This window comes from Castor canadensis, chromosome 13 (genome assembly GCF_047511655.1).
Source record: "Castor canadensis chromosome 13, mCasCan1.hap1v2, whole genome shotgun sequence".
Classification (NCBI taxonomy): domain Eukaryota; kingdom Metazoa; phylum Chordata; class Mammalia; order Rodentia; family Castoridae; genus Castor; species Castor canadensis.
Window position 1 is genome coordinate 20219737 of NC_133398.1, and position 14471 is coordinate 20234207.

General features: G+C 40.8%; 1 long non-coding RNA gene across 1 annotated transcript in view; it reads right to left on the minus strand.

Annotated features, from left to right (window-relative positions):
- LOC141415622 (uncharacterized) overlaps window positions 1-14471 on the minus strand; it is a 173015-nt gene that overhangs the window by 20172 nt on the left and 138372 nt on the right. The window lies entirely within an intron of this gene.

Below are 14471 nucleotides of genomic sequence, written 5' to 3' on the forward strand. Positions count from 1 at the left end.
TGAAAATACATGTGATAGTTCTTTCTGAGTCTGGCTTATTCCATTTAACATGATGACTGCCAGTCCATCCATTTTCCTGCAAATGACATAGTTTTGTTCTTCTATATGGCTAAAAATACTCCATTGTGTATATACAGTACATTTTCTTCATTCATTCATCTGTGGATAGTAAGTGAGATAACTTTATGCTGCAAGGATATCTTGAGCATCGTAAGATGTGTAGGAGCAAACCTGGATGCCATAATATCTCCCAGTTTGGCAACCAAAATGTCTCCATACATTGGCAAGTGGCACCTGGTGGAAAAGTCACTCCTGACTGAGAACTACTCACCTACATGGCTGGACAGAGGATCCCGAAGGGATAGCTCTCCAGCTCCCTACAACAGAAACCCTCTGTTGGCTTTTCTCCCTTTTCACCTTTCTATAACCTAAGGTCACCTTCCAAAGAAACCTCCCATCTAAGCCCTTACCTCAGACTTTGCTTTCAAAGAACCCATACACAAGTAGTAGACATTAGCAAGCAGTCCTTAATCATTTACAAGGATACCAATTCATGGAAGTATGCCATTGGCCACCTAAAAGTAATGGAAGGTCTCACATGTGGTTCTGTCTGAGGACCTCAGATAGGTCCTCCTGGCCCACTGAAGTCTGATAGGCACATGGATTACATGACAATCCTGAGCAAGAAGAAACTTCCTGGGCTCTCTCACATTCCAACAGATGGGTGAGTTATTCTACATAACATAATGGAAGACACCTAGGATTGTATGTGCAGCTTCTTCAGCCAAGAACAGTGACCACAACTTGTCTTTGACTTATCTGACCCAGAATCCACAAAAGTCCTGTGTATTTTAATACAATATCGTGTATTTTAATACAATATCCTTAGATCATGATGATACTTAAAGCTGCATACCCATGGTAACCTGCCCGTTCACAGGTGCAGTGCTGATGGGGCAGGTGACCCACACAAAGACTCATGGGGAAAAGGAGGCCGAAGACCCAGGCCTAGCCCCTGAGTCCTGACTGCTAGGTCTGATGCCTAACAGCTGTGTGGCAACTGGGGACTCCACCCCATCACTTCTCAATTCTAAGGGACTGGGGCTAGAAGGTAGAGGAGGAAGGGAGGAAAGGCCCAACTGTTGCCTTCTCTGGGAAACTACTATCAGAGAGAACCCAAATGCTCCTGATTCATATCAATGGCTTGTAAAGAAGGTTCTCGCTCAGGAAATGTAGATCCTAAAGCACATGTCTGGGGGAGAAGGCTCATTTAGACAGGTGGATGAAGAAAATATATCTCAGAGAACAGTTCACAAGCCCAAGACCATACAACACAGCAGGAAGCTGAGTAGGCACATCCAAGAATGTTGTAGCACTCCTCATCACAGCCAAGACATGGAGATAGCCTGAATGTCCACCAATGAGAATGTCACACACTCATTCACACATTCACACTCATATTCTCTCTCTGCCTCTCTCTCTCTCACACACACACACACACACACCCCTCAAAATATATATTTAGCTTTTCTTAAAAAAGAGGAAGGAAGTCCCACCATTTGTAAAAACACAGATATGCCTTCAGGATATTAGGTTAGTGAAGTAAGTCAGACCCAGAAAGACAAATGCTGCACCATCTCACTTCTGTGTAAAATATATATTTTGTAAACCCCAAAATCATAGTAACAGAATAGAATGGTGGATAGCAGGACCTGGGAGGTGGGCGGAAAGCAGTAATATTTGTCAGAATATAAACCTTCAGTTGAGTGATAAGTAAGTACGAGAGACCTAATCTAATGTGTGGCCACTACAGTTAATAATATTATATTGTATTCTTAAAATTTGCTAAGAAAGTAGATCTTCAATGTTCTAACCACAAAAAGGCAACTACGTGAGGTTAAGGACATGTTAATTAGCTTCATTGTGGTAACCATTTTACAATGTGTACATGCATTAAAACATCATAAACCCTATATAAATGTTTATCAATTATACCTTAATAAAGTTGGAAACTTTTTAATTTTAAAAAATAAACACTTTTACAGCCAAAATTGTTTTCCTTTCTTCAGGATATCAGATATGATTTCCCAGTTGCTAAGACTGCTTCTAAGTATCCAACATGATCCTTTTCAATTTGGTCACACAGTAAATGTAACTCAATAAACCTTGAGGCACTCCAGCCTTTCACCTCTATAAACTTGGTGTGCTTTTCTTACGAAGATGCTAGAACAATGTCATGACAGTTGTATATATTTGCAGTGTTACAGGTGGATGGGCTGAACAGATTAAAGTGTGCCTTTCTTTTAACAGATAAGGAAGTTGAGATCCAGAGAGGGCAAAGAGCTCACCCAAGTCCCAAAGGATGCTCAAAGTTCATGTCTCCTGGTAACCAGTTCAAGTTGCATGAGGAAGAGCAGAGAGAAGGAGAAAGAATGGGAAGAAGAGACAACTGGACTCTCAAATGTCTTCTGACTCAGTTGTCTCCCATTTATGTCCACAAATTCATAAATGGAAAAATCACAGATACTCTCCCTGGTAAAATCTGAATGGATTTCCCTGTGGGAGCAAACAACTTGAACTTTAAATTTTCTCAGAAAGTTCTTTGGAACAAGGAAAGCCCTGCTGTGATTTGTTTCTCTGCTTTATCTCAAAGTTTCCAGTTAAGTGGAGCCATAGGGACCATTTTCCACTTGGTCTCATAGGTTGTTTTTAACCTTGGCCATGACCTGAAAAGACATTTCCATTCTAAAGCAGACATTAATGTTCCTTTCTTGTTTTTCCAAAGCAAGATGTCACTTCCCTACCTCCACCACCACTTCTTAACTACATCCCTAGTTCTAAATTCTGTACTTTGGGCATTTTAAAACCAGAAAAACACCAGTAATGAGGCCAGATATGATTTTCCCAGCTGAGTAAGGATTCTGAAGCTATAGAAAAGACGGTGCCATGAAAGGAACAATAATGAATCCCAAACTTCCATAATATAACTGTAATCATTGATAGTTTATCTTTATTGTCATCATTTTGCTATTGTTAAATTAGGTCACTGTGAGTAAGACTGAACAATATTTTTTTAAAGTTTCCCATTATGCAGCCTCAAGGTTGGTAATGGGTTGGAACAGTATTTCCCAAACTCAACTGTAATTTAAAAAGAAAACTACCTGGAGAGCTTGATAAGGATATAAAAGCCCAGGCCCCTCCCCAGATCAGCACATATTGGATGAGCCCTGCAACCTGTGTCCATAACAAGCACTTCCAGTTAACATTTGATATTTGGGAAAGTTTGGGATCTGGTAAGCTTGGGAAACACTAAATGATGGCATAGAATTTTAAGCACACCCAAGAGAAGACATCTGCTTGCCAGTAGCCTAGAAGACGTGAGGAAGCTTCCATTGGTGACAGAAGAAAGTCCAGTCGTGGGCCAGGAGTTCCCCTCCATGGATGCCTGTCTCCATCCCGGCAGGCCCCTGCCCTGCCCTATGTCCCTGCATGGTGAGCAGTGATCTCACTTCTACAAGCCTGATCACCTTTCCACACCCAGCCTGGCCCCTGCCACTAAGCTCAGCTTTCTCAGCCTGTCTGTTCTCTTAGTCTTCAGAGTTCGTGTCCAGTTCAAGCTTCCTTTTCCATGTCAGCAAGGATGATCTCTCACTTCACAGAGCACCTGAGTCACGAGGACTGCTAAGAGTATTGCCTAGTCCCTGAATTGGCGCCTTTCCTCCCTAGAGTATCAGCTTCCTGGGAGTTGTGTTAAGCCCCAGCGGACCCTAAGAGCAGCTGTGGAAGGGAAAGCTGGAGGACTGAATGCACAGCTGAGCTCTCTGAGGACAGACCAACTGACTCCAATTTTACTTTCGAGGCTTAGCCTCATGCCGAGCACATGACAAGCATTCGGAAATATGCATTAAGCACGTGAGCAAAATTTCAACCCATGTGAGTCAAAAGGCTAAGTGCATTTCCAGCTATAAATATGTGAGAATTGGAATTGTGATTTCCAAAACTAACCTCGAGGTAGGGGTGTAACTCAGTGGCAGATTGCTTGCCTAAGCGTGCCAAGAAGCCCTGGATTTGATCCCCAGCACTGCAAAGGAAAGGGGAGAGAAGAGAAAAGGAGAGGAAGGGAGGGGAGAGGAGGGGAAAGGAAGGAAGGAAAACTAACCTAGATACAACTTAAGTCTTGGATCTACTCTTGATTCTCCACATGAGCAGTTTTCAAGCTTATTGCATAGCTTAATATTAATGCTATTAATGCTATTATTAATATCTTATTAGGTTTTTGTTGTGTGTATTGTATCTATTAACATGAGCTGGTGGAGTGTCCCAAGAGGTAGAAGGCCTGCCTAGCAAGCATTAAGCCCTGAGTTCAAACCCCTGTACTAACAAAAAAAATTGGTTACATTGAGAATTGAAAATGATCATTTAAAATAACAGTAGTAAACCCACTGTATGTTAATAGGTTAATACAAATAACATATTTTTATGAAAAATAACTGTTTTTAAAAAGAGAAATAACTTATCGGAAGAATAGCACTGTTTCACATTTTGTGAATCTCTTCATTGTCTGTTAGGATAGATGTCAGCTAGATTCTTGTATCTGCTTTGCACCTTATTGCTCTATCATACGTCACATGAGGATCAGGCAGCCCCTGTGAAACTCCACTGCATATGCCTCAGAGAATGGGAGTGAAAAAGCCAAATAAAATCTCTGCATGTATCTTGTAAAGTTTCTCAAAAAGCAACTAGAAAAGCAAACATTTCTATAGTTGATCTTATTCCCCATAATTAGCATGTCTTATAAACATTTGTTGGTAGCAGTAATTTTAAGGTTGAATTCACTTAAAATAGCCTTACTATAAAAGAATTGATTAATTGAGGTATCATTGCAGAATTGCCTGCTAACAAATCAAAAATAAGTCTCAAAAATTCTTCCTACAAACAGGCTGTGCAAATACCTTCTTCTCCAAAGCTTTTATGCTTTAGTTGTAATTAGCTTTTTTCTAGCAACTGCTAAATGGCAATTAAATTTAAGCTGACCCCTGGGTTAATTGTACACCAGTAAGAATTGTTAATGTCAAATATTTACTGAGCACTAAAAGATTCAAGCAGCACACACTAAACATTCACTACATGTGAACCCTAGGAGGGTTGAGGATACAGGAGGCACAAGATAAATTACTGCCCTCAGAGAAGAGCAGAGACATTCACAAGCATGGAACAGAGACACAGGCAAGATGTCCTGTATCTCTGTCTGCTTAAATACAGACAGAGAAAAGGCTTAAGAAAGAGAAAAGAGGTTATTTGGCTTGAGCCATCTGGGAAGACTTTGCCTGAATGATAATTTTTGGTGAAACGTGAAAAAAATGGGTGGAATTTTAACCAAAGGACATAAGAAGAAAGAAAATGGCACTAGCAGAGGCAGGATTTGGCATGATAGGCCAAGGTAATAAGACCCTAAGACACCCAGCAGTGAACAAGACTGGAAATGAATGAAATGTGGTTTTGTGCTAGTTAAGACTGGTCTGTACTCAACAACCAAAAAAGATGCCCTCAGTACCTTTTTTTGTGTCATCCAAAGCTTGGTATTTGAACATTAACATCACCTGCTCTATGTAGGAAGTTATTACAAGACAAGGAAACCAATGAGGAGGGCATGGCATTTGTCCAAAGGAAGAAGTGATTGATAGATTTGCAATGGGGGGAACAAAAGAGGATACGACTCTGCGTGTGTGCATGTGTGTGTGCTGCTAGAGATGGAAACCAGAGCCTGGAGCATGCTAGGCAAGTGCCCTACTGCTGAGCTACACCCCCAGACCAACATTTATTTTAAAAGAAGAATCCAGAAGATTAGAGGATGAATAGATGTCAGCAGATAATTATTCTGTGCTGGACCAGGGCTGTGTGTATTATGTAAAATTGGAGCATGTTCAAATTTACCCAAGGAAAATGGAAATTAAAACAGGTTTGGGACTTTCCCAGACCCGCCTCCAACTAAACCACCACCCTACTCTCCAAAATCTTTGCATCCAAGTTCTAGTTTCCGTTTGGCACCAAATGAGCCTCATGAGACTGCAGTCATAATTTTCCCCTGTGGGTCCCAAGATTGGCAACTTGTAAAGAGCATCAAAGATACCAGCCCTGAAAGAGGATGGAGTCCCACCCAAAAAGACTGAGAAAGGCCCAAACCCAATGTGCATAGGAGAATCCCCTGCTTGCTCTCCGTGGGTGTTGCAGCAAACATGGTGGCAGAATTCCAGCTGGGAAAGATTGTGGGGTGTGGTCCTGTGAGTTCCTCTTTCATCATGTCAATTATTAGTTCAAACCACTCTAAAATTTGTGGATTCCACTGGGGACTCATAAGCACATTCACTTTCTGCTTCCAGAAGCAGTTCTTGCTTGTGACATCCTCAGCACTGGCATTTTTCTCCTTTTATTACTGCATAATTAATTCTCTTGGAGTCTGCAATTGGACAGGAAATATATTCTGCCTTCACTCCAAATTTAAATGTCAAATCTTAGCTAACTATTTAGAAAAATAAAGAGAATCTTACCTCATGCTGTTAAGTCAAAATAAATCTCATGACAAAATTTTAGGGGTAAAATAGACTATAAAAGCAGTAAGAAAAATACAAATGAATATTCATAACACCTTGTAGTCATGTCACACATTCTAAATATGACACTGAAGGCAGATTCACAAAGAAAAAGATGAATGGATTGACTATAAGATCATTCCAAACTTCTGGAGTGGAAAACTGGAGATGGGGGGCCAGGAGTGAGGAAGAGAATAATTTGTCACTGTGTGTCTTTGTGTGTTGCTTTTAAATTTATGAATTATCTTTTCAAAAAGCATGGTAAAAATGTAGATTTCCATAGTCAAAACATAAATTAAAGCCAAATAATAATCTAAAAGAAAATGTATTGGCAACATCAATCACTTCCATCGCAGACATAGGTTATTGTATTTAATACAAAGGAGCTAATAAATATTAATGTCATGTAATCATTTGTTCAGAAATAGGCTTTGCTCACAGGAAGCATAGGTAGGAGGATCACAGCCTGGGGCCAGTCTTGGGCAAAAAGCATGAACCCTATCTAAAAAATAAGTAAAGCAAAAAAGGGCTAGAAGTGGAGCTCAAGTGGTAAAGCACTTGCCTAGTAAGTGCAATACCTGAGTTCAAACCCTAGTACTACCTTGAAGGAGGAGAAGGAAAGGGAGAAAAAGAGAGAAAGAAAGAGAGAGAAAGGAAATGAATAGAAATAAGCTTTCAGATAGACAGACAGACCAAGCCAGCTCCAGTGCTCCCTCTTGCCCACTCTCCTTGCCTTAGTTTCTTTCTCTGAAAAATGAAAATAATGTTTTTGTTTACTCCAGGAAGTGGTGTTGGAAAAGACATCACATTTGGTGTCAGGTGGAAACAAGAACCCCTTACCTCCTCACAGAGTTTCCATCAAGATTACAGAAGAAAATTGAGGCAAATAGCAGGACTAAATGAAGTATTAGTATTATCATTGCTGCTAGAAAAAAAGACACACCCACTAATTGAAAAATGGGCAAAGATAATTAAGAGGTAATTCACAAGAACAAAGCAAATAGTCTGTGAGACCCAATATCCAAAATAACCAGAGCAAAATGTTCTGGAGGCATGGCTCAAGTGGTAGAGCACCTGTTTTGCAATCGTGAGGCCACCCCAAGTTCAAATTCCAGTCGCACCAAAATAATAATAATAATAATAATGGCAATGCAAAATGTTGGCAAGGAGTCTCTTCAATGGGAGTGAAAATGTATGAACTTCCTCAATGGCACAGAAGTAACACACATCAAAAGTCTTGAAAATCATATGGCCGCTCTTTGAACCCACTACAGATGGTCCCCAAATGACGATAATCTGACATGATGATGTTTGACTCTGCAATGGTATGTATAAAAGTGAAACTGTACAGTATCCATAAGATCTGCAACAGCAGATTCAACCAACCACGGATCAAAAATATTTAGGAAAAAAAAATGTGTCTGTACGAAACACATATTGGCATTTTTTTCTCTTGTCATTATCCCATAAACAGTACAGCATAACTGCTTACCTAGCATTGGCTTGCATTGCCTTAAGTGCTGTAAGTAATCTGGAGATGCTCTTAAGTGTATGGAAGAATGTGCGCGGGTTATATGCAAATACTCTTCCACTTTATACAAGGGACTTGAGAGTGCACTGACTTTGAATATTGATCTTTCCTGAGCTGGCAGCAAGTAGTATGACACTGTCTTGCCAAGCTTGGCCGCTGCTGAGCAGCCACTCCCATCAGCAATGCACCTCTAAGGCTAAGCTACCATACTCACAGTAGGCTAGGAGTATTAGATACATTTTCAACTTATGGCGGTTTATCAGGACATAACCCCATCATAAGTCCTTGAGTATCTGTATTTTATTTCCAGGAATGTATTCTAACGAGGAAAAGGAAACATAAGTGGACACAAATATTTAGCTGCAAAGATATTCGTCATGACATCAGTCATAACAACAAAAAGAAAATATCTTAAAGGCCAGCATCTGAGAAAATCATTAAACGAAACAAACTTCTAATGAATCATCTTCAGTTGACATCATACAGTTATTAAAACAAAAATATGTAATGGCAGGAAAGATTTTCATAATATAATGACTGATTAAAGGGAGGCTACAAGACAGTTAATATTGTAATTGAAATTGTGTACATTCCTACTTGTTAGATAAAATGTAAGTGTGTATATCAAAATATTCAAGGTAGATTATTTCCAGGTGGTAAAATTATAGAAGGTTGTACCTTGCTCCTTACTTATCTATAAACTCCAAAGTATTTACAATAAACATTACTTTTGAGTGATTGTGAAACAATAAATTTTTAATGCAGTTTTTACTAAGTTACTCAAAAGAGCAAAAGTCCCACCAGAAAATTCTTTTAAATGTAAATTCTAAGAAATTAAGAAAACAAGTATTCTGTAAGTCTTCTTAATCTACCCTCAGTTATTTTATCCATTAATTCATTTTTTTATTTTTTTCAATACGTACACATTCCATTCAGGTCCCTGCCCTCAGTGAAACCCAGTTCAGGGTTAAGCATGGAAAACACAGGACAACAGAAGCAAGCAGAATCACAGGCATCCCTGGGTGGAGGAAGGTGAACACAGAAGCCTGCAGAGCAGAACCCTGCTCAAGCCTCACTTCAAGGTCCAGTTTGTACAAGAGCCAGCCTAATGAATAAGAGGAGGTAGTAAAAAGCAGTCAGGTGGAAGGCACAGCTCAGGAAAAAGCAAGGAGGCTCCCAAATGCAGGCACATGTAGCTTGGTGCGTCCAGAGAACGGGATCCTTAAAAGGGAATAGCTAGGGAAACCAGACTTGATCAAAAGCTGGTTTAGCATTCTCAATTTATAGCAAGAACCAATGAAGCCATGCAGAGCCTGCCATCCTCTTCTGTTTGTGGAAAGAGTGATATTGAGAGCTCTGTTCTGAGCTGGAGGCCACAGAGGCCTCAGGGGGCCACATTAAGTGAGACCTGGATAGGTAGCTTGCCTCCTCATGCTTCTTCTGTCTTTCAGATGTTAAAGATATGGTATTCTCTTCTTGTTCAACATTTAGCAACCACTCAATTAAGAAAATGACAGTCTTGGGGATATACCCAAAAGACTGTGACACAGGTTACTCCAGAGGCACCTGCACACCCATGTTTATTGCGGCACTATTCCCAATAGCCAAGTTATGGAAACAGCCAAGATGCCCCACTACTGACGAATGGATTAAGAAAATGTGGTATCTATACACAATGGAATATTATGCAGCCATGAAGAAGAACAAAATGTTATCATTCGCTGGTAAATGGATGGAATTGGAGAACATCATTCTGAGTGAGGTTAGCCTGGCCCAAAAGACCAAAAATCGTATGTTCTCCCTCATATGTGGACATTAGATCAAGGGCAAACACAACAATGGGATTGGACTTTAAGCACATGATAAAAGCGAGAGCACACAAGGGAGGGGTGAGGATAGGTAAGACACCTAAAAAACTAGCTAGCATTTGTTACCCTTAACGCAGAGAAACTAAAGAAGATACCTTAAAAGCAACTGAGGCCAATAGGAAAAGGGGACCAGGAACTAGAGAAAAGGTTAGATCAAGAAGAATTAACCTAGAAGGCAACACACACGCACATGAAATCAATGTGAGTCAATGCCCTGTATAGCTATCCTTATCTCAACCAGCAAAAACCCTTGTTCCTTCCTATTATGGCTTATACTCTCTCTACAACAAAATTAGAAATAAGGGCAAAATAGTTTCTGCTGGGTATTGAGGGGGTGGGGGGGTAGAGGGAGGGGGTGGAGTGGGTGGTAAGGGAGGGGGAGGGGGCAGGGGGGAGAAATGACCCAAGCCTTGTATGCACATATGAATAATAAAAGAAAAAAAAAAGAAAAGAAAATGACAGTCACACATGGAATTTTTGGAAGAGCAGTATTACACCGAACGAAAAAATGTGACTCAGTGCTCCCTCCCACCCTCCCTCTACCCAAACACAAACATTTTTGTTAGGTAGAAAAAAGAAGCAAGGAGAGAGGTGGGATTAAAGGTGGAACAAGAACCAGGCTTGGGCTACAAAGACAAATGTCTGACTGAAAGTTCTCAGTCCCATTGGAAGCCAACCCCTGTGAAGGCCTCACTCTCTCCACTCCAGCTTGGTTAGGGCTGGGCCCATCACTGTGGTTGGAAACCAAAAGATAACCTCCCTTTCCCTGTACAGCTAGCTTGTGTCTGCCAAGATGTGCCCTGCATGGTGCCCTCAGAGGCCCTCCAGTGAGCACTTCAGGAAGTTCAAACAACTTCCAAACCTCCAGCTGCAAACAGTGGTTAATCAGCATGTTATGAATAAGAATCAACGCTCCCTCCCCCTCGCGCTGGGTTCTCCCTAGGTGCCAGCACTGTGCTATGCAGTGTTCAGACTTCTCTCACAGCAATGCACACACAAGGTCCACTGTCTTTCACCTCACTTTAAGAAAGATGAAACATTTGTGGTTGCGACTTTAAGTTACCCAGCACTGGCTGGTAAGTGGCAAAAATGGGACTCTTGTCACCTGCCACCTCTCCTGATGCCCCTCCAGCTGGATCTCCTACCGCTCCTGTCTATTGTGCAGTCCACCTAAAGGGTCTCATTTTCTTAAGATACCAGGCTTCTCACTTCCTCAGTGCCTTTATTCAGACTGTGGCCACTGATCACAGTGCTATCTTTGTTTGGTTCATAAAACACTGTCTCTTACTCATCAGCTTAATAGTTATTTCCTCCAGGAAGCCATCCTGAGCTCCAAACTCTTCAGACCAAATTAAACACAGTGATTGTCTTGTCCTTCCCTGAATGTGCCACAACCAAGTTTATCTCTACATTTGGGTGAAGAGGGTTTGGATTTCTTTCACCTGAAACAGTCTTTTTTTTTTTGGATGGTTTGAACTCAAGACCTTGTGGGTAGTAGGCAGACACTCTTCTACTTCAGCCATGCCTCCAGCCTGAAAGTCTTTATTCACATGTACACACACATAGACCTGCACACACACCAGCATGCATACAAACGCCCATTCCCTAGTCCCATTCATTCTTCAGGTAACCTAAAAATCAGCAACTCTGAGAACCCTTCCCTGAATCATCCCCACAGCTCAAGATGAGACCCCTCTGCTTTGTGGCTCCACAGAAGATGCAGGAGATGGGGCCTCCTTCACGTCACACCCTTCACACTATTTGTCATTCTTTCCACATTATGACCCAATGCTGTCAAGGCAGTGATTGGCTCAAAGCCCAACACGTAATAGATGCTTAATAAATATTTGTTGAGTAAGAAAATGCTCACCCTCCCCACTTCCTTCTTGTCTGCTTTCAATGTGGGAATTGAGAATTACGCACCCAGTGTCTGATGTTGTCACTGAAAAGGAGGTCCCCTCCCCCCCCCCAACCCCATGCTATTCAGGCCGGAAATGAAGAATCCTGAAAGAATAAATGGAAATTCTTGCCATGAGTACTTTTGAGAATGAGCAGCACTGGGCTAGATAATATCATTTTTCCAAAGATAAGAAGTAACTTTGGTGGGGAAAGGAGTGAAGCATTAGTCAAGAGGAGGACAGCTCTTACTGAAAATTAAAGCTCTTATGTTGTATCTGTCATCATGAAAAGAGGGGATTGACTTGTAGGAAACTTTTACAGGAGACAGCCTTTCAGTGTAATGGTTTACAGTGATATAAGCTTTACTTTGACTCCAAGGTGTTTCTTTTTCATTTGCTTTGGGAAACTATATTTACTTGTTTTATATTTTCTATGAGAAACTAATTCTATTTATCTATTTATGCTTATAATAGCTTATCCGTTTGAGATTTTAAACACCTTGTCATATTTAAACCATGTGGCAACAAAATGATGCAAACCTTAAAATTGGTTTCTTCTTTCTTAGTTTACATAATTAACATTACTGTGTAAGATCCGTTGATAAACTTGATGGTAACTCATATACCCTTAATATGATGGGATAAAAATGACACTTTACCTCTGTGGTCTTCTCCCAAAGCCCCAAACTCTAGTCTAATTGCAAGAAAACTATCAGACAAATCCCAATACATGAATTTCTACAAAACACCTGACCAGCACACCTTAAAACTGCCAAGGTCATCAAAAATAAGAAAAGTCTGCAGAATGTGATCGCCAAGAGGAGCCCAAGGGCCATGATGACCAAACGTTCAGTAACATGATACCATACGTAAGATCTTAGAACAGAAAATGGACATTGAGTAAAAAACCAAAAAATCTGAATGTAATTCAGATATTCCCCACCATCCTATTTGAGGACATCCTATTTGATCACCCACTGCTTGGCGTACTCCCAGGCAGGTGATGACTCCAGTTAAGATTAACATGCTTCCTCCCTGACTCACAAGTGCCTGAGCAAGTTCAGCCCTGACTATGTGAACCCCACTGACTCCTGAGCTAAGAGAATATCTTGTGGCTAGTTGTTACACCGCATATTTGTGACAATGGAAAACCTCAACTCATAATTATAGGTCCATTCCAAATGGAAAGATGCCTTGGTGGAAGAACCATAAAGGGAAAGTTTCCAAGAACAACTTCCCCCAGAAGGAAAGAGTAGCAGGACTCGATGACCTGGCCTTTAACAATCAATTCCAGCTTCATCTTTAATCACTTCCAGCATTTCTCTCTACTGCACTCCAGGCTCCTCAGTCTCCCTGCATTAGTGTGGGAAGTAAGTCTAGGGTAGTGATTAAGGACGTTGGGCTCTGGCCTTAGACTGCCTGGGTTCAATTCACCACCACTTACTTGGTTGTGTGACCCTGAGCAAGCTACCTGACCAGATCTTTCCTGGGTAAAATGATGATGATAATAGTACATTATAGGATGGTGAGATTCAGCAGTGCCTGGTACACAGAGCACATACTCAGTCGATGTTATCTAGTAGTGGTGTTAGGAACAGTCATCTCCTCAGGCTAAATCACCAACATAGACTGTCCTTTCAATGTTTCTTTGTCTGAATAATTTCTTTTTTTAAATGACTGTACATATATTTAGACTAATAGGACATACTCCTTCACACATTGAAGATCATCTTATATATATAGTCATTTCTACTGTATCTACAGTATTTATTTATCAACAATTTGATCATAATTTCTCCTCTTAAAAAAGCCTTCTACAAGCCAAGTACAGTGACTCCAGCCTGTTATCCTAGCTATGTGGGAGGCACAGATGGGAGGATCATGGTTGGAGGCCAATCCAGGCAAAAAGTTGACAGACCACATCTCAACCAATAAAAAGCTGGGTGTGTGCTAAGCACCTGTCAGCCAGCTATGTGAGAAGTGTGAATAGGAAGATAGAGGTCCAGGCCAGCCCATAAATAAACATGAGACCCTATTTTAAAAAAAACTAAAGCAGGCAGGAGCAGGTGGCTCTTGCCTGTACTCCTAGCTACTCAGGAGGCTCATGGTTTGAAGCCAGCCCAAGCAAATAGTTCATGAGACCCTGTCTCAAAAAAAGACCAATCACACAAAAGGGATGGTGGAGTGGCTCAAGCTACAGGTCCTGGGTTCAAGCCCCAACACCACAAAAATAAAATAACTAAAGCAAAAAGGGCTGGGGGTATGGTTCAAATGGTAAAGTGGTTGCCTAGCAGTACAAGGCCCTGAGTTCAAAATCCCAGAACAACCAAAAAAAATTCTGCTACAACCCTAAGAATTCTTGTTATCATAGTTACAAGATACAGAAATAGAAGGGAAGATTGCTAAATATTCACTGGATGTCTTATTCTAAGCAAATCCTGATCACTGGCAACTTCACTGAAAATATAATCAAGTGAGAGAAAGTCACTCCTAGACATTTTTCCCATGACAAATATATACTCAAAAAAAAAAAAACCAAAAAAACACACACACACAAAATGAGATACTACTTTGAGGGTCATTC